Raw genomic sequence first — 18,235 nt, 5'->3', positions numbered from 1 at the left:
ATAGCTGTACTAGATTACTTTTCTAAGTATTTTATATGTCCATACAAGTGCAAAGAGACTTTGTTACCATCTCACCACCCCAGTTCACAGTGAGGAGTTCACTAATAGCTGCTCTATTTGCCAAATCAGACTTGCAGACAGGTGACAAAGGGGAGTGATGAGAGAAAACAAAAAGGATTTGTGCCTGTTTCCTACCATGACAGTGCTCACAGGAGAGCTGACTGCTGCATTTTGCCCTCCTGAAACCATCCCACCCTTCACAAACAATTGCATGAACTTAGGTTAGACTGGGTGCAGGAGTAGCAGAGGGGAACAACATCCTTCATGGGAATAAGGGAATGAAAAGAAATAAGAGTCAATAAAAAAAAAATCAGTTTGCAATATGAAGACTGTCTTTCCTTAGAGCTGACTTAACCCGAAGCCTTTAGAAAAAATCCATCTGTTGCAAATTTAAAATTTCCTAGCCCTTGAAATGAACATGGAAAAGTTCTCATTGCAAAGTGTTCCCTGAATAATAGAAATATTTCTGATTTACACCAAAGGCATCACTATGACTATGTTAGAACTCCAGCAAGACAGAAATCAAGAACCCCTTCTGGCTTTTCAGATACAAATGAAGGGTTGTCTCATTACAGTAGTTTAAAACATCCATTATCCTCGTTAGGGTAAAGGGCACAGCAACATAATTAACTGTGTTTCACAGCACTAAGAAAACAGCAGGATAAAGTAAACTGCAGGAGTCAGCACGGGGGATAGTAAGGTAAAAACATGCATGCTGTGTCAGCAGGCAGCCTGCACACACAGGAATGGGGATGACCGACTGGTAATGCCATGATGGAGCATTTCATTTCTGAGCCAGCAGCCCAAAATCACAGCCAGGTTAGGAGAACGTGGTCCTCCAGGCACCTGCCCTCTTCTTTGGGCTAGGAGTGAACCGAGCTGGGAGCATCTTCATGATGCTGCACCAAAATGACAGCGTGTCACGCTGGATACAGCTCAGGACAGCGGGAGCTCCCTCCAAGCACAAGCCCATCCTCACCCACCACACAGGATCAAGGGAATAGAAGCCTCCCACGTCAGGGCAGCCAGGGGACAGTGCTCACACGCTGCAGGACTCGTCCCTGATCCCGTCGGGAGCAGACAGGGCAGAGGAACCCACGAGAGCAACACCCTTGCCATCAATTCCACATGGAGCTGCCTCCCGAAGGGCCGGAGCAGGCAGAGCAGCAGGGCTCCTTCAGGGAGCTCTCCGTGGATTTCTGCTGTAACACTGCACATGCCTGCCAGGGATGGCTGGGAGAATGGCTGGCAGCACTGTCCAAAGCACTGCCACCGTGTTTAGGGTTCTTCTGGACCATCTGTTTTCACATCAAAAGCAAGCAGCAACCACAGGGGAAACATGCAAAATTCACGGGTGGCTTCTCCTACCCTGTACCCTTCATCCTCTCCACCCTTCCCAAATTTGACACAAGTCTCATCATCACCTGCAAGTGCTGGTGAGTGCTGAGAAGCTGCCAGTGCAGGAGACATCCTCACTGTTTAAATGAGTCAAGCTGCCATCCTGGGCAAGGTCCCACGGGATGGCAGCTCCCTTTCTGTGGGATATTCAGGGTACAGTCCCTTGCCATCCCCCAGAGTACATCAGTGCTCTGAAACCATTCACCAGGGTTCAGCTCCATTAGGAAATTGCTGCCAGCCTCCTCCTTGTTGCCTGGCATCTTCCCCACATCCCTCCCTTCCTTGGTCACTAGTTATTTCCATGGCATTTTAGAATTTCCCAAGAGACATGTGCAAAGCCTCTCCCCAGAGCTCCAAGATCCTCCAACAGACAACCCTGGAGACTTTTAGAAGTCACACATCCGTGTGATCTTCCACACACATCAGCTTGGAGCTCACCCTCCCCCACACACAAAGTGTGGCTTGAACAACTAAAAGTCTCACAACTTGGGGAAAAATCCACAGCCTTAAATGTTTGTTGGCCCAGCAGGAAGATCACACAAACCACAAAATGGAAAAACAAGAAGGTTAGACAGCAGAAGTGCTTAATGATACCACATCCTGTACATTGAATTAAATTTCTTCCCTTTCACTAGTGTCAGGGGTGCTGTTCAAGACATTTTTACTCCTAGTTACAGGCAGAGGCTGAGGGAACAGACAGACCTACCTGTAGCCTGAGATTTACAATCCCTGGTTTAGAAGCAGCTCCAGCCTGTTGCTGTGCCCTGGAGCCCACATGCTGCCAGCTGCCCAGCCTTGCAGCATCCCAGCAGGACAGTCAGTAACTCAGGATACCTTGAAGGAGAAGGGGGTTAGGGTTTTGGCTCTTGAGAAGAGAAAGATGGAGATGAAAGCAAAGCTTCTGTCCAAAATGGATGGATTTTTCCAGCTGCTGGGCCATGCCTCTTGCACAGCTGATAGAAATTTTGTATGATATATTCACACCAAAGATGAAAGAGTGGCCACAATTTACAATGCTTGTTCTAAACAGCCTGCACAAACCACTGGACCAACTGTGTGACCAGAGGGAAATACAGATAACAGTATTTTTAATATTTCTGGATAGTCAGATAGTCCCCAAGAGCATTTTCCCACCCACAACCACCACGAGGCCTGATTTCTGCCACATCCCAAAGATGTCATTTCCATCCACCCACAGCATCCCACACCAGCTGGAGCTCACTCACTGCCACAAGGTGGGGGTTTCAAGCTGGCAGATTCCCCTGGATTTGGCAAAGGGAAAGGGGCTGCATGTCCCCAGGACAAAGCAGGCTCAGCATCACTCCTTCTCAGCTCTGCTGTACCTGGAACAGAGCAGCCAGAAGGAAGTTTCCCCCAGGGCAGCTGTCATGTGAGGGCTTCAAAAAGCTCATCCCATGGAAATGGCAGGAAGCCTTCAGAGCAGCACACAGGAGACAGCCAGCCCCTTGTTCCCCCTAGATGTCTGCTATTCCAACCACGAGGTTTTAGCACATTTCAAGCATGCTGGAAAGCTTCTCCTGGCATTTAGGGAGTGGGAAAAGGGGTGGTCAGTGCTGTTACCCTACACTGGGAAGGAGCAGACAGGGAAGAAGCAGGGAGAAATTAAATTATCTGCCCAAGGTCTGTCTGCACACTGTCATGGGGAAGTGCAGCAGTGCATTTGCACATGTAATGGCCATAGAATCACAGAATGGTTTGCATTGGAAGGGACCTTAAAGATCATCTTAGTCCAGCCCTGCTGCCATGGGCAGGGACAGCAACCCCATAGCAGGCTGCACAAAGCCCCACACCTCCACAGAGAGCTCCTGCCCCATGGCAGCCACAATACTTTATCCCCACAGCCATTGCCTCTCCTTAGCATTCACCCAGGTCCAAAGCAGGAAGGCAGCACAGGAGCACCAGAATCCTGCTCTGCCCAAACTGGCATCAATTTAAAGCTCAAGAGCTGAGAGCAGTGCTAAGGAAGCCTTTACAACTCAAGGAACAACCACCTTGCTAGTGCAGTTATGCCAGGAGCCCCAGGACCTAATGGAACATATTCCCTGCGTACCTGAAAAACCCTTTAAATTGATATCCTGTTCTGTTTTCCCCAGGAAAACAGAAAAGAGGCCCATGAGATGGTCATGCTTCCTAGTCCATCCAGGTTCTTCACACAGCAGCTATAGAAAAGGGTACAGACACCTTCCCACTGCCACAGCTCCTGGCTGGAAGGGAAATGCTGTCACCAGTGTGTTACTGAAAGGGAAATGAGGCACAAAGCAATTTTAAAACTCGCCCAAGGTCACAGGAAGCTTATAGCAAAGTCAGTAATTAAACTCAGGATTTGTGAGTCTCCAGTCTAGTTATTTATCAGAAATCACCCTTTAATGGGTCACCTTTAGTCAGACACCCTCCTAGTTTCACTGCCACTGAATTATACTGGCAGAGGGAATTATTACAAGTTTCCCTTACAGCCCAACATGCTTAAAGGGCTTTTTTGGAAATAAAATAAAACTTGCAGTGTGCTCAGTGCACTGGAACAGACAACTCCTCAGTGCTGCAGAGAGCTGAACCACCAAAATGATTACAAGGCTCCAGATCAAGCTGGGAAATAAAGCTGGTTAATAAAGCTGGTTTTCCTCTGCAGTGAATCCCTTTGTTTTAAGGAGTGGCCTCCAGTCCAGTTTGAAGAGTGCTGAGTAAGAACTCGCCATTTCACCTTGGATTTATGTCTTCTTTCACAAATACCTCTGAGGACCCAGTATATTTGCTGCCTTAGCTCTGAGCCAGACATCCCAAAGCCTCTCCCTTTGCATCAGGCCTCTCCTTGAACCTGACGTGCCACTGGTTTGTGTTGGTACAAAACTACAGAATGGACTTTATCCAGACTTTCACAGGCCACAGGCACAGTTCTTTCCCTTCATAAATAAAACCTGTTCAAGCATACCCCAGTTGCTTCACAGAGGCTGGGCACAGCCTCCACTGGAGCCTTCCCCAGCCTCAGGGCACCCCTGCCAGACAGGGCTGGCTGGGGGCATCTCTGGAGCATCCAGCCTGGCTGCTCCTGGGAGCCTCCTGCCTTCCTGAGGCACTGCTCACCTCACCAGAGGAGCAGCAGAACCACTGCACATCCCAAACCTCAGCACGGGGAGAAGCCCTGCAAAGGGAACAGCAAAGCCAAGCCCTCCTGATACACAGATGTGGTTTGTAACACAGCAGACAATCAAACCACATCTGTGGATATCTGCAGTGCTCAGATCCCTTTCAGCTGATGACAAATAGTGGAAGTGTTAGGCAATAGGATTGGAAAGGGATATGCAGGATGGAATTTGCCTTTCACAAAATACAATGTGAGGGGCAGGAGTCAAAACTGTTAGTGCGGGGCTAGCCAAGAAGTTTGTGCATCCAGTGGCCTCATCATTCCGAGTACAAGCAATTTAATTTGTCACACTGATATTGTATACATGTCCTGAGCAAATAGGTCAGTAAGAAGTAAGAGCAGGAAGGGAGGAATGAGGGAAAAGGATGCAAGAGCATTTGGAAAACCCCATCTGATCTGCAAGTTGGGAAACTTTGCAGTTACACACAGTGACTAGGGAGAGAGGAAAAGAGGAGCTAAGAGAGGCTTCAGAGCTCCATGCTCAGGGCTACAGCCCCTGCCTGGGGACTGAGGGGCACTGGTCAGTGCCAGCCCCCAGCCATCACCTTCCTAGAGAGCACAAACACTGCCAGTTTAACAGAGAGAATAGGAAAAAAGACAGATTCACCTCTTCTAAGACTCTGTCACAGAAAAAAACCCCACGTGCTACCAAATTAGATGGGCAAAGGACAATCCCGTTTTGCAAAGCCTTTGTGTGGGGAATTCTTTGCTTGAGCTCTGCTGCAGATTCGCAGGTGAACAAAACTCCAGTGAAAAATTTACCTCTCAGGGTGAGGAAATGAAATCTCTTTTCCCCATCTGTTCTTCACTGGCAGAGCAGAGGCTCTGGGTGGAAGAAGGGCTGCATGAGTGGGATAACCCTGCCCCAGCCCTTTCTGCTTTAAGGCTACTCACCAGAAGTCCTTGCTGTCCCTCCACACCATAAACCCCAGTGAGGAGCACGTCCAGTGCTGCAGCTTCATGCAGGGCACCCAGTTCTGTCAAAGCACCTCCTGTTTTTCCCACCACGGGTCCTGTCTTCCCTGACACCACCAGATCAGGGTGAACCCCTCAGCCCTCTGCAAGAACCAGCTCAGCAGAAACACCTCCAGAGGGTTATTAGCAACAAGACCAAACTAGCAGCTGTGGGCCTGCAGATCCTTGGGCCCTAAACACAGGGCTGAAGAGGCGTGACATCAACTATGTCAAAAATTTGCTTGCTTTGAAATCCTACTCCTGCTTATTTATGTTACAGGAGTACCCAGAGGCACAGCCGAGCCCTAAAAAGCTGGGGCTGCAGAAGTGCATTTGCACATGTAATGGCCATAGAATCACAAAATGGTTTGCATTGGAAGAGACCTTAAAGATCACCTCAGTCCAGCCCTGCTGCCATGGGCAGGGACAGCAACCCCACACAGAATTAGCTCACCAAGACCATAAACAGATTTGCTTAGCACTTTCAGGACAAGAGAAAGACAAGACAGGCTGCACAAAGCCCCACATCTCCACAAAGAGCTCCTGCCCTATGGCAGCCACAAGCAGTTCAGAGTTTTCAGTAGAAATAACTCACAGCCAGGCTGAAGGCAAGGAGGTGCCGTGGCAGGGCAGGCTACAGGCTACAGGAGAGAGCCAGCACAAGGGCTGGGAAGGAAGCCAGCAGCCAGGCATCATGGCCAGGGGTGTCCCTGGGGCTTCTCCAGTCTCCCACGGCAGAGCTGAGCTCTGCCTCCAGCAGCCAAAGCACCCTGGTGAAAATGCTGCACACGGAGCTCTGCAACCCCCACAAGGATGCAGGGAAGGCTGCTAACCTAAACACACAGGTCTGAGATTGATTTGCAGGAAGGATGAAATCAAGAGGCAAAAATAACATTTCCAACACACCAGTGACATACCAAGCCCTTTATCCAAGGCACTATTTACAGGCCAAGAGCATTCCTTGCTGCTCTTACCTTCAGCTGCAAGGTCTGGGTCAGCAGCTGCCTTGGAGGAGCCTGTTTGAAGGTAACAGACAGCCCAGGGAACAGCCTAGCCTAGAAACTGGGATTTGCAAGAGAAGATAAATAATTAAAGGGACAACTGAGCACAGCTCACTAGACTTTGCTTCACAATGCAAGCACTCAACGTGGAAAACTCAAAACATTTCCTTCCCAAAAGCATTAAATGCCCATTTTGGTATTTCAAAGTTTTCTACTTTCTCCAGCATCCAGATATTCACTTCCCAGATGCGCTGCCAGGAATAGGGTCTTGTAAATAAAGTTTTACAAAAAAAGGAAGGTTAACACACAACATATTTTTCCCATTACTTCAATACATCCTGCAAGCTCTGCAAGCTTGGTAAAGAAAGAGTCTATTTAAAAATCTAGGGTGGGGAAGAATTAGCTCACCAAAACCATAAACAGATTTGCTTTGGACTTTCAGGCCAAGAGAAAAACAAGACAGGCCATGCACGTATTGATGCACACAATGGCACAATCATTTTAAAAACAAATGAATTGGGAGGGAGAGGACACCACAGGAGGGTGGGGGAAAAAGAGGAGCAGAGAGAAAGGGGCCAACTTCAGCAGCAAAGATCCTCAGTTTGGTTCTTAAAGCTCCCCCAGAAGACACTGAAAAGCCTTTGTGGGCCAAGACAGGACCGTGAGCTTGCAGGGAGGATGGCACACTACACAAGCCATCTCTGGGTGCTAGCCCTTCAGTAATGAACAATGTCTTTTTCTGCAATTGGAACATAAAGGGATCCTTCTTATTTACCCAGACACCTTTCATATGAACCTTCCACATCCATTATTGGTGTCTTTCCATGGCAGATACCAAGGGATATAAAATTTAATGCCCTTCTCCCTGCTTTCCCTCCTAAGAGACTGACTCTGTTTACAAAGGCAGAGTGAAGCTACCAAAGCTTCACCCTCTTCCTCCTGGAAAACAGACAACCAGAGAGCCACAATGTTCACTGCATTTGCACAATTACTGCCATAAGGTTTTGAGGACCCATCTAGATGAAATTAATGGAGGGAATTTCAAGGAGGACAGCTCTCAGGAGGCTGAGGGTGCACGTGGATCCCAGCACATCACATGCTTCAGCAGGGTACCTTAGTTTATTCTGACCAGTTTAACAGGCTACAGAACTGGAAGTGTGTCAGGAAAGCTGCAGCAAACAGCATTAGTCCAGTTCCTGCACTCCCAACGCTGATTATTTAATAAATTCTAGAAACAAGCAGTCTCCAGATGCAGCACAAGCTGGGTAAAAACCACTCCAGAGTTTGAATATCCCCATTTCCACAGGGACACTGTCATTTATCACACAGCCATGAATTGGGTGAACAAATTCCCTGCTAGTCTGCTCACTAATGTCCAACCATGGAGCTTACTTTTTGTACAAATAAAATAGCTTGGCTCTGCTATGAGACCCAATTTCTTCTTCAAAAGCCTGGAACGTGTAATGGAAAACTGGAATGTTATTTCCAAGCACACTTCTTCCATCCACAGAAGCCAAAGGGAAAAAGCATCTCTCCTGACCCCTCATCCACACCATGGGACAGATGGATATTTATTAAGTGATATGGAAATAAAGTAAATCAGCAACTAGCACACAAAAAGAGGAGCCAGCCAGGAGAAAAGTACAAACACACAAGCTGTCTTAACTCTGCTTTGTTCAAGGAGTGATATCCAAAAGCAAAGAAAATAAAAATTTCCCCCTTCTCAGGGACACCTGGAAGCATAAGCCAAGCTTGATCTGACCACAGAGTAACCCCTGCTCTCAAGGCAGCAGAGCCAATCACTGCAGCATCACCTCCTTCAGCCATCAGGCTCCAGCAGCCTGCACAGAGATCTCTGTGACACACTGGAATACACCACATTTCCCTATCCAGGCTGCACAGGACAGAAAGTTCCACATCACACACAGTGCCCGAGGTGACAGCAGTGTCCTACCTGCTCGAGGGAACACGTCCTGAGCCTGTCGTTCTCCTGCCCCTCCTCTGTGCTCACCCACATCTTTAAAGTGCCTGCAGTTGCCTCAGCAGCACCAGGATTCAGGGCTGGAAGAGAAGACATTACACCAAAAATTACTGCTGCACCCCTAAAGGAGAAGGCAGCCCTTGGTTAGCAAAGGCTAAAAGCAAAAACAAAACACTGATCAGTTGGAGGTGTCCACCCTGCCATGCTCCCACAGGATATCCCCACTGAAGCACCCTAAACACCCATATTTGGGGGTTTATTCTCCCTCTCAATTAGTAAAGACATTATTTTTCAGAAGTTAACCAAGTCTGCTGAATTATCACCAAGCCCTGAACCCCATGAAAGCAATCTCCCAGCTGCAGTGAGCTGGAAACCAGTGACACTGCTGCCCAGCTCCCTGGGGACTTGGTCCATTACAGGGCTGGAAACCTCAACTGGCCAGAACATATTTGGAGCAGCAACCACAGCACCCTGACTGCCACAGCAGCAGCTAAATATAACGTGCAGCTCTGCTCGTAGCTGTGGCCTTCTTTTCTCCCCTTCATTTCCCCCACTGCCATCCAATCCCTGTTCCCTCACTACTGGAGAAGCAGCAGAGCCAGCTCCATGTATTTCCTAAATTCTAAACTTTACTGTCTAAAGAGATAAGCAGCCAAGTGGATTTCTGGGATTAAGTTCAGATCAGGGGAGAAAACAGCATATTGAAAAACAAAGCGTCACCCTAGAAAAAGGTGAGCTAGAGCTTGGAACAAGGATGAAAACAAGGAAAATTAGATTGTGATTGTCCAAGTAAAGGAAAATTTAAACTTTTGTTGCTCCTGCCTGAGCAGTGACAGGTCCTCCTCTCCCAGCAGCATGTCCCAAGTGTCCCATGCCCAATGGCAGGAGGGCTGGAACTATGTGATCTTTAAGGTCCCTCCCAGCCCAAACCATTCTGTGATTCTAAGATTCTGTGAAGTGTCCCTGTGCTTCAGCCAGCTCCAGCCCCTAAAGTACCCTGCCAGAGCCCCACTGATCTGCTTCTCAGGTTGGATCCTGATGACCACATGCTTTGCACACAAATGTTGCATTTCTTGGATTAAATAAGTAAGTGGCACAGAGAGATTTCACCTAATAACTGGCACAGATGCATTACAACTCAGAAAGGGCTCCCCAAACCCATCCAAAACCCTGCAGACAAGAAATTCCCACTTTGGCTGTAATTTTACAGACCAAACTCAACAGGATTAAAAAAAAAAAAAAAAAGCAATTGGACAAGGGTAGAAGGACACAAAGTTTTTTTCCCTCACTAAGCACTCAGGTATCTCGACGTTCCCTGCTGCAGAGCCATGCTTGGAAAAAGCTTTCCCCAGACCTGCAGTGCTGGCTGCTCAATGTTATTTGTTACACATTATTTGCTATATGTTATTCTCCCAATTTAATTCACAGGAAAAGCAAAGCAAGCCCAGAACCAGGCGGGAGAAAATCAGGAGGCCTAAGTCTGGCAAATCACAAGACTTGACAGAACAAGAAAAAATGCTTTCAATGCCTGCTAGATGCCACAGTTTTTTCTTTTCTTTCTCGCTTTTCTTTTTTTTTCCTCCCCTAAAATGTAGGGAAGGCTTACCCCTAACCAATTAGGTTTCAGCACATATTGGAAAGATCCCAGCGTTGAATGCCGAGACCTTGACATAACAGGTGACAAACTTTGCTGTGCCAGAAAAAATTTAACATATAATAAGAAACAAATAGTAGACTGCTGATGGAGTGGGTTTTTATTCCAGCAATTTGTGTAAATGTCCTATATCGACTTGCACAACCCCAGCACCTCCCAACAGAGCGATAACAGCATGGCCCCACTGCTTATCTGCCATTCCTCCTCCTGTAACAGTGCTGCCCCTCTCCATGGTACATTTAATATCCTTCACACACTGCTTCAGGGATTCAGCATATGCCTAAGATTTTAACAAACAAGATTTGGCATTCCTTGGAGTACCTAAATTAAAGAGTGACCTCGATCACAGCAGTCAGAACAGCTTTGCGCTTCTAGAAATTAAAGGTGGCTGAAATAGAAACTTAAGCTGGAGGCTGAGATAAATCTGAGTCTTCCAAAACCCTGTTCTGAAATATGGAGTAAAGCCCCTGCAAATTTGGCACCATGAGCTATGATTACCCTGGCAGCTCCTCCTTAAATTCCCTGGAATTGCTGCTTCAAGAAGAATAACATAGAAGGGGCTGGGGTGAGAGGGCAGGGACTGGGGTTTCCTCGGAGCAGAACATGCAAACAGCTCAGCTGCTTATCACTGAAACTGGAACAGCAACAAGGACAACCAAGGCATGCTTTTCCCCTAACTTCTTTCAGATATTAAAATCCCAGCATCCAACAGCCAAGATACACTGAGGTCCTTCTGTCTCAGTTATTTGCACTGTCTGCCAGAACCACAGCCATCATTACCATCCCACTGCTGTCCTCACGGCTTCCCAAGGCTTGACTGAGCAGCTCAAAACCTGCTAACAGCTCCAGAATGGAGAACTGCCCCAAACAGCAAATTCAACATGCACAGTAAGCCATCTTACTGTACCTGGAGGTTTGGCACTGCAGTGTCTGAACCAGCTGGACCAATGGGCTCAAGAAGGGGGAGATAAAAATTCCAGCCCCCGGCAGCACCCCTGTGTGAGATCCACTGAGGGATTGAACATTTCAAAACCAAATCCACTGCAAAGGCTCAAAACTAGAGATTATTCTGTTTTCTTTTACCTGACAACCCCACCTCAGATTTTTTTTTTTTTTTAACAGCCGTTGAGTCCCTTTTGGGATCTTAACAGATCTTCTTGCTCTCTTTTGGGATTTTTTTTAATGTGGCTGAAAAGGGAACTAGGCTGTCCCAGAATAAAGCCTCCTTGCAGAGCAAAGGCTGGTTTAACCTGAGACTCACACAAGCACACACAGCAGTCCCAAGCCCACCTCTCTGTCCACACAGAGGTTGGGCTGAGGAAGAACAAAATTATACAGAAAAAGACATAAACAATTCCCCTGCCCACCAGTCTCCAAAGGAGAGACATTGAGGGATCCTTCATCTTTTCTTGCAGTTCTCAGAACTAGGAAATCGCTGAGCTCTGAAGACACTTTGCAAAATTCCAGCTTTGGGAGAGATGGGCACCTTCCTGAAGTGTCCACATGGACCTGAAGAAAACTTCTCAGACATGTGAGACCTTCTGACACTGCCCAGCAGAGACTGTCTGGTCCTGCAGCCCCTGCTGTTTGTGGAACACTGATTTTAAAAAGTTACCATTCCCAAGGTACAATTAATGGACTGACAAGTCACCATTCAGGATCTCTGAAGTGGCTGTTTCTATTTCTCCAGTATTTACAGGGCTGGGAACTCAACTTCACAGATATTTCTTTAAAGAAAAATAGGTGTACTAAAGGCAACATCATTCACTTCCCTCTCTGTCTCTCAACTCAAGTGAACCAGTGTCCTGGAAAAGCTTCACCACTGAGAGAGGCAAGTTGTACAATTTAATGTTCATAACATTCAATTTCAGAACCAAAGAGCATAAAAAATTTCTAGGCAACATCTGCTTTTGTAGGGAAGTGTGCAAATTTACATTATGTTTAGTCGCTTCAATCTTTTTAAGTGCCTGAAAATTTAAGCCACAGAACGTAATTTCTCATCTCTTGCTTATTTTAGACCAAAAACAACCTTCTCCAGCCTCACCACTCCAGGCCAGGAGGGAAGGGAGCACAGGACAGCAGTGAGACAACTCCCACTTCAGGGGAATAAACTGCATCTTCCTCATGCATCAATGCCCATCAAGAAATATCAGAAAGATATTTCCAAGTTGATTTAATTTCAAACAAATGGTGCTTCACAAACTCTTCAGACCATCAAATCCTGTTGTCACTTTCAGGCAAAGTACTGCCTTAATTTTGCCCATTATTTAATCTGAACTTTTTTCTCTGCAATTTTAGGAGTGTGACCTCTTGCTCTTCCCACTGTGTATGCAGAAAACAACCACCCCCTTCCCTTTCAGGCAGCTGAAGATATATATCCTGCCTTGCTCTTCTACCATCTCGACCAAACAGGTTTGTTCAGAGGAGGGATTTCTAGACCTCCAATCTCCTTACAACTCTCTGGGTCTCCTCCAGCCAAACTCCTCTTCTCTCTCCTGCCAGGACCAGATGAGGACACTTTCCCCCATCCTTCTGCACTATACTACTCCTGATGCTGATGTTTATTTTCAGTTGAGTTCTATGCCCAACCCCCAAGAATTTACAAGCAGGTCATGGTCCAATCCATGTCTATGAGAATAATTTTTTCCATTGCAAAGAGAAGGAATGATGGAATATTCCCATGACGCTAAAAGTTCCTACTGCAGAGCATTAAAAATTTCAAAGACTATTCAGGTTGGGTTTAAAAACAACCAAACAGGTGTATACAACACAGAGCATTAAAAGTCATCAAATGATAGTCAGCTTGTCATCCAAGAAAAGGAAACAACAGACTCCCACTCCTCTCATTTTCATCTCACTACCCAAAAGATGCTCTGAGAACCACAGGGGACACAAAGAGAAATTTAACTATCTATTACTTGAGAGCAGTAATCATCACTTTGTTCCATGTTTTATTCAAAGCCTGATGGGGCTCTGATCATCTGTATGATTTTCCAGTTGAGGAAACAGCAGAGCACCTTTCATCCAAAAATCCCAGGCCTACAGCAGGATGTGGGAAGCTGTGGCTCCATTCCTGCACTGCCTGGAGGTTTTGGCATCTTTAACTTCAGCTCCTGCTGTGAGCTGGGATATTCTGGGATGGGGAACTCTGTCAGTCCCCCGGGATCTGCTTCCCATGCTGAACACCACATTTAAACTGTCAATACATTCAATAACATGGCTGAACACTTCTTCTGCCCTTAAGTCCAGCCCCTCCCAGCTGCAGTTACTGGTGCCATTCACACATGATTTTCTGGGAGCAAAGAGACAACAAAAGCAAAAATAATTTTTTTCCAGAAAGAATCCCTTTGACAGGCAGCCCTGCCATTAACTCGGGGATAAAAAAAGCCTGGGAACCAGCAGTGACAATGCTATTATAATACAAATTATTAATACAAGAGACCTCATTGCTCTCAGCTTCCACGTGCAGCTTGCCAAAAACCAAAGGTTCCTATTTTTTGGGGGGTGCATAGACCTTGAAAACTCCATAGTTAACAAAGAAAAAACACATTGACAATCTTTACACTGTCCATAATATCTTTTTAAGGTGATTTGTCATTTAAACTGTCAGCTTGAAATTTAATAATTTAAAAAAATGAATATAATATTATGTATTACACTCACAGGCTGCAACCACTGCCAAATTCCTCTGACAGTTTTTACAGGATTACAATCACATTCCTTTTTTAATGTTTTATTCTGTTGCTCCTGTGCCAGAGTGATGGGAAGGAGAGTAAATGGCTACTTAAGAACAATGTATGATGGTCCAAACCAAAACTGGAAATGGAGCACAGCACCGTGTCCCCCTCCTTGGAGATGGGATGCTCAGCAGCCAGAACACTTTTGGACTCTAGAGTGATTTGAAGGCAAGTTTTCCCACGAAAAATCCTTTTATTAAAGGAAAAGCACTGATAATTGTGAGGCAGAGGTGGGAGGACAAGCTTCATGTTTCTGCCATTGAGGAACACCAGGCTCTGCAGAGACAGCAGCCACAAAGGGCCAAGTGGGACCCCGAGCAGGGACAAGAGCTGAGCCCTGTCCCAGAGGCTGCACCTCCTCACTGCCACTCCATCTGCTGCTCAGAAACCCTCCTGCCTCTTCTTCTCCTTAAATTCTCCTACTGAGATGGACCAGATGAACAGATCCCTCTTCCTCCACACCATGAACCAGGCCAGCCTGAGCAAAGTGCCAGCTGGGTCCCAATCCCAGTTCCTGCAGGGACCTGGCTGGGGCTCAGCCTGGGGACAGTTACACAAAACAAGGATTCTGGCATTTCTTAGATGAATCTACATGTCTTTTTTTTTTTTTTTTTTTCCCAAAAAATGCCTGGAGAATAACAGTGGTTGCTTGTACAAAGAGGACAGACCAAACTGTCTAGAAATGGAAGCAAAACCTGATTCACCCAAATTAATGGGCAAATTTTACAACATGAAAAATGTTGGGTTTTTTTTCTTTTGTCCTTTTTTCCTTTTTTTTTTTTTTTTTTTTTTTTTCAGGAGAGTGTTCTCTTACAAAAGCATTCTTCTGAAAGCACTTCTCCCGTGAAGCTCCCCTCCAACAGCTACTGTTACAAATCTGTGATAAAAGATGTATTCAGCAGGCTTTGGCACGCAAATAGCACCCAAACGGGCACTGCCAAAGCCTTGCAATTTTATCACGAGCTCCAAAATAGTTGGAGAGAGAAAAGATGCCCTTTGCAGGGAGCATCAGCATAAGAGAAGCTCCATCTCCTGAGGTCATGAGGACCTTAAATTGATTAGGATGTGGAAAAAATACACAGTTCTGGAGAAAATCTCTCTAGTAGGAGGGCAAAGTGATCTAGATTTTCAAGGACTGATGGCCAAGCAGAAGGAACTTTTGATGAACTATCACTTGATTTGATCCATCCTCAGGATTCTGCAGTGTCCCACTGGTGACTACTTTTTGGGGGGAACCTCCCAGGCCTCTCCAAGAGTTTCTGGACCAACAGAAAGCTGTCCAAAGTTATCCCTTAGCATCAGATCAATCATCTCACAAACCTCCAAGGTTTGTAAGAGAAATATAAATGGAAGTAAAACCCCACACTGACTCAGTAAGGTCCATCAAAACCTGGGGGATGGACACACCGAGCTCCTGATGGGGGACAAGCCTCGGTGGCACAGAGCAGTGGCTCTGCTGCTGCTGTGGAAGCGTGGCTGAGCCCAAACTCGAGTGTGTAACACCTTCAGGGCACCTCTGCAGGACATCCAGACACACACACACCCAACACAAGCACAGCTCCTCTGTCCTGCTGCTCCTCCCTTTGTGCCAGAAACAACCCACAGCCAAACTGGACCCAGCGTCCACGAGACGGGGAAAAGAAACATCCCAGCAATTCATAGACTTCAGCTGGAATCTCCCAGGAGACAGTATTAAAATGAAGGAGGGAAGAAACAAATAAACAGAAGAGAAAAGAACCAACCTAGCAGTGTCTGCCATGCCAGCTTCTAAAGCCAAAAGTCAAGCCCAGGACCCCATGGCCCTGCTCCCAGTCTGGAATAGTGGGAAACAACCAGGTTAATGCATCTCCCTACCACTCTCTGCCCAAGAATTCCCATTTCCCAGCTTTTCTCCACAACCACAAAGCTCTGGAGGTTTTGTTTCCCTTTAAGAAGCCGAGATTTTCACTGAGGTCTCTGGTTCTGAGTGCTGGGCTGTAATCCAAGAGCCAGACATCAGGAGGCAGCCATGGGCTGCAGGCACTGGCCACCAGCCCAGCCCTTTTCCAACCAGCTCAGCTGGGGTCTGGATTTGGGAATCCACACTGCTGCATTCAGGAAGTAGTTCCCAAAATGCAGAGTTTAACCCCAAAATTGCATCATGAAGCAGCAAGCACAATTCTCTAACACAGCATAAATGCATCACTGTGTACTACACTCACCAGTGTGGTGCTCAGAGTGGACTCAACAAGTCCAGCTCTGAATCTGGTCACACATAAGACACAGAAAATATAAAAATTCTCCCTGATTTCAGTGCAATATTCCCAAGCTGATCCAGAGAACCTACAAAGTCACTAAGCTATAATTAGAGGTTTATTATAAAAGGTGTTTGGGATGCCTGTCAGCACTGAAGGACACTCTGTATTTAAGGTAACCTTAACATACGCAGTGGCAGTGGGCCATTTTTTGAACTTTCATTAAACAAAAAAAGCCAATTTCTTTACTCACCTCAAATGACTTTTCTCAGTCTCTACTTTGATTTTTTTCAGTCTCTAACTTGATTAATTGCATTTTTAAAAGGCAAAAATCAGAAGCCATCAGTGAGATGGTTTAAAACATATATTTTTATCCATAGCTAATAATATGATTGCCAGCAAAATCTTGCTTTTCACAAAAAAAAAAAAAAAAAATTAACTGGGTGCAAAATGTGCATATTCCCACACTGGTTATTGTAGGGTTGTTGGCATTAGCTTTAAAAAAAAAAAAAATCAAGTGTGGAGGGGAAATGAAGCAATGTGATACATTTTTGAGACAGTCTCTAACATTAGGAAAACATGCAACAAAAATCCCATACTGCTCCACCTGCAGACCTTCCCAAGCTCGAATTGATAAAATAACAAATTCTGTTTCAAAGCACATGGGTTGGCCTGGCTTTTTCAAATTGTTTTTTAAATAATATATGACAATAATATCATACACCAGCACATCCTGAGGCTTTGGGAGGGACAGGACCTGAGTGCCACACACCAGAGATGCTCTGTGGGACCTGCTCTCCCTCCTGGCTGTCAGTGCCCTGTCTCTGGGCAGGTGTCATTCCTCACAATGAAAACAGGGAGCACATGGAATCACCAGCCTCATGCCTGAATGAGCATTTTGCATTAATTAGAAGGTGGCTCCATCACACACTCCAGTATTTCCACCATTGCAGCACATGTGGCCCCACCTCTTGTATGCCCAGGATTTCAGCAGATAATCCCTGCACTTATAAATGAAAAAAATTAAGCCTTCAAGCACCAAGCTCTATCATAACTTCACAAATGTTCCTAAAACTGAGTTTAAACTGGAATGAAAAAGCATCTCTAAAGTGATGCTCTGGTCCAACAGCTGGTAGCAGCATCACCTGTGCTTTGCTGTTGGAAAAACAAGCCCTGAGGGTGAGGTGGCCATGGCCATGAGGGGAAAAACATCATTAGGAGATAAAATCATCTCTGCTCATCCTGACTTCGAATTCAGGTGCATAATTAGACCAGCTGCCAGGTACAGCTCTGCAGAGGTGACCTTTCCTTGTGCTGTCTGGGTGTGACACCATGGAGGTATCAAGGCTGAGAGAGGATTTCTACCTCCTCCAAACACCACCCACTTTGGGGCAGAACCAGCCCAAAAAAAGCAGGAGTGGAAGGCAGAGCAGAGCAGGGCTGCAGATCCCTGTGCCAAGGGGGTGTGCAGCTCCTGCAAGCTCTGAAATCACCCTTCCCAAACACCAATTTCCAGCTCTCCCTTCAAAGCACAAGAACAAAATATTTGGGAGCTGGATGGATGCACACTTAATGTATTTCACTACTAATGACCATATTTCACTACTATTCCAGTGGACTTGTTTTTGCATCTTGCAACAAAGCACGACTGCAAGGGAATGTTTTCTTCTACCAGAAGAAAACACTGTTAAGACGCCTACATAAAATTATGGATATTTGACTTAAAATTCTATTTCTCTTCCCAAAAAAGCAGGTGAAATTGAGCTAATTTACTTGGTTGTAAAATTAGCAATACTTTGTTGCTAATTCAGTTCCAAGAACGTCCCTCAGCTCTTTTTTCTAATCACATGCAGAACAGCAACACTGCACATACCATTTTTCGCTACATTGAGCTTGACGAAAATTTAAGACTTCCTCCCCACCCTGTCTTCTTTTTAATGGGAGATGTGATTATTGAAATTAATTCAGAAAACAGTCAGCATTCACCAATCAGCTCAGCAGTTTGGGTTTTCTTCATCTGCTGGTTACATGCTAATTATTGTACTGGTGAGATTAT

The 18,235-nt window shown here is 46.0% G+C and overlaps 1 protein-coding gene across 1 annotated transcript in view; it reads right to left on the bottom strand.

Moving 5' to 3' along the window:
• ZHX3 (zinc fingers and homeoboxes 3) overlaps window positions 1-18,235 on the bottom strand; it is a 46,048-nt gene that overhangs the window by 20,269 nt on the left and 7,544 nt on the right. Inside the window, exon 2 of the mRNA XM_077787028.1 lies at window positions 8,528-8,634. The gene's annotated coding sequence lies outside the window, so the exon portion shown is untranslated. The remainder of the gene's footprint in view (window positions 1-8,527; window positions 8,635-18,235) is intronic.

This window comes from Lonchura striata, chromosome 17, assembly GCF_046129695.1.
Source record: "Lonchura striata isolate bLonStr1 chromosome 17, bLonStr1.mat, whole genome shotgun sequence".
Lineage (NCBI taxonomy): Eukaryota > Metazoa > Chordata > Aves > Passeriformes > Estrildidae > Lonchura > Lonchura striata.
Note: the sequence above shows the minus strand (reverse complement) of the source record. Positions and strands in the feature narration are given on the sequence as shown.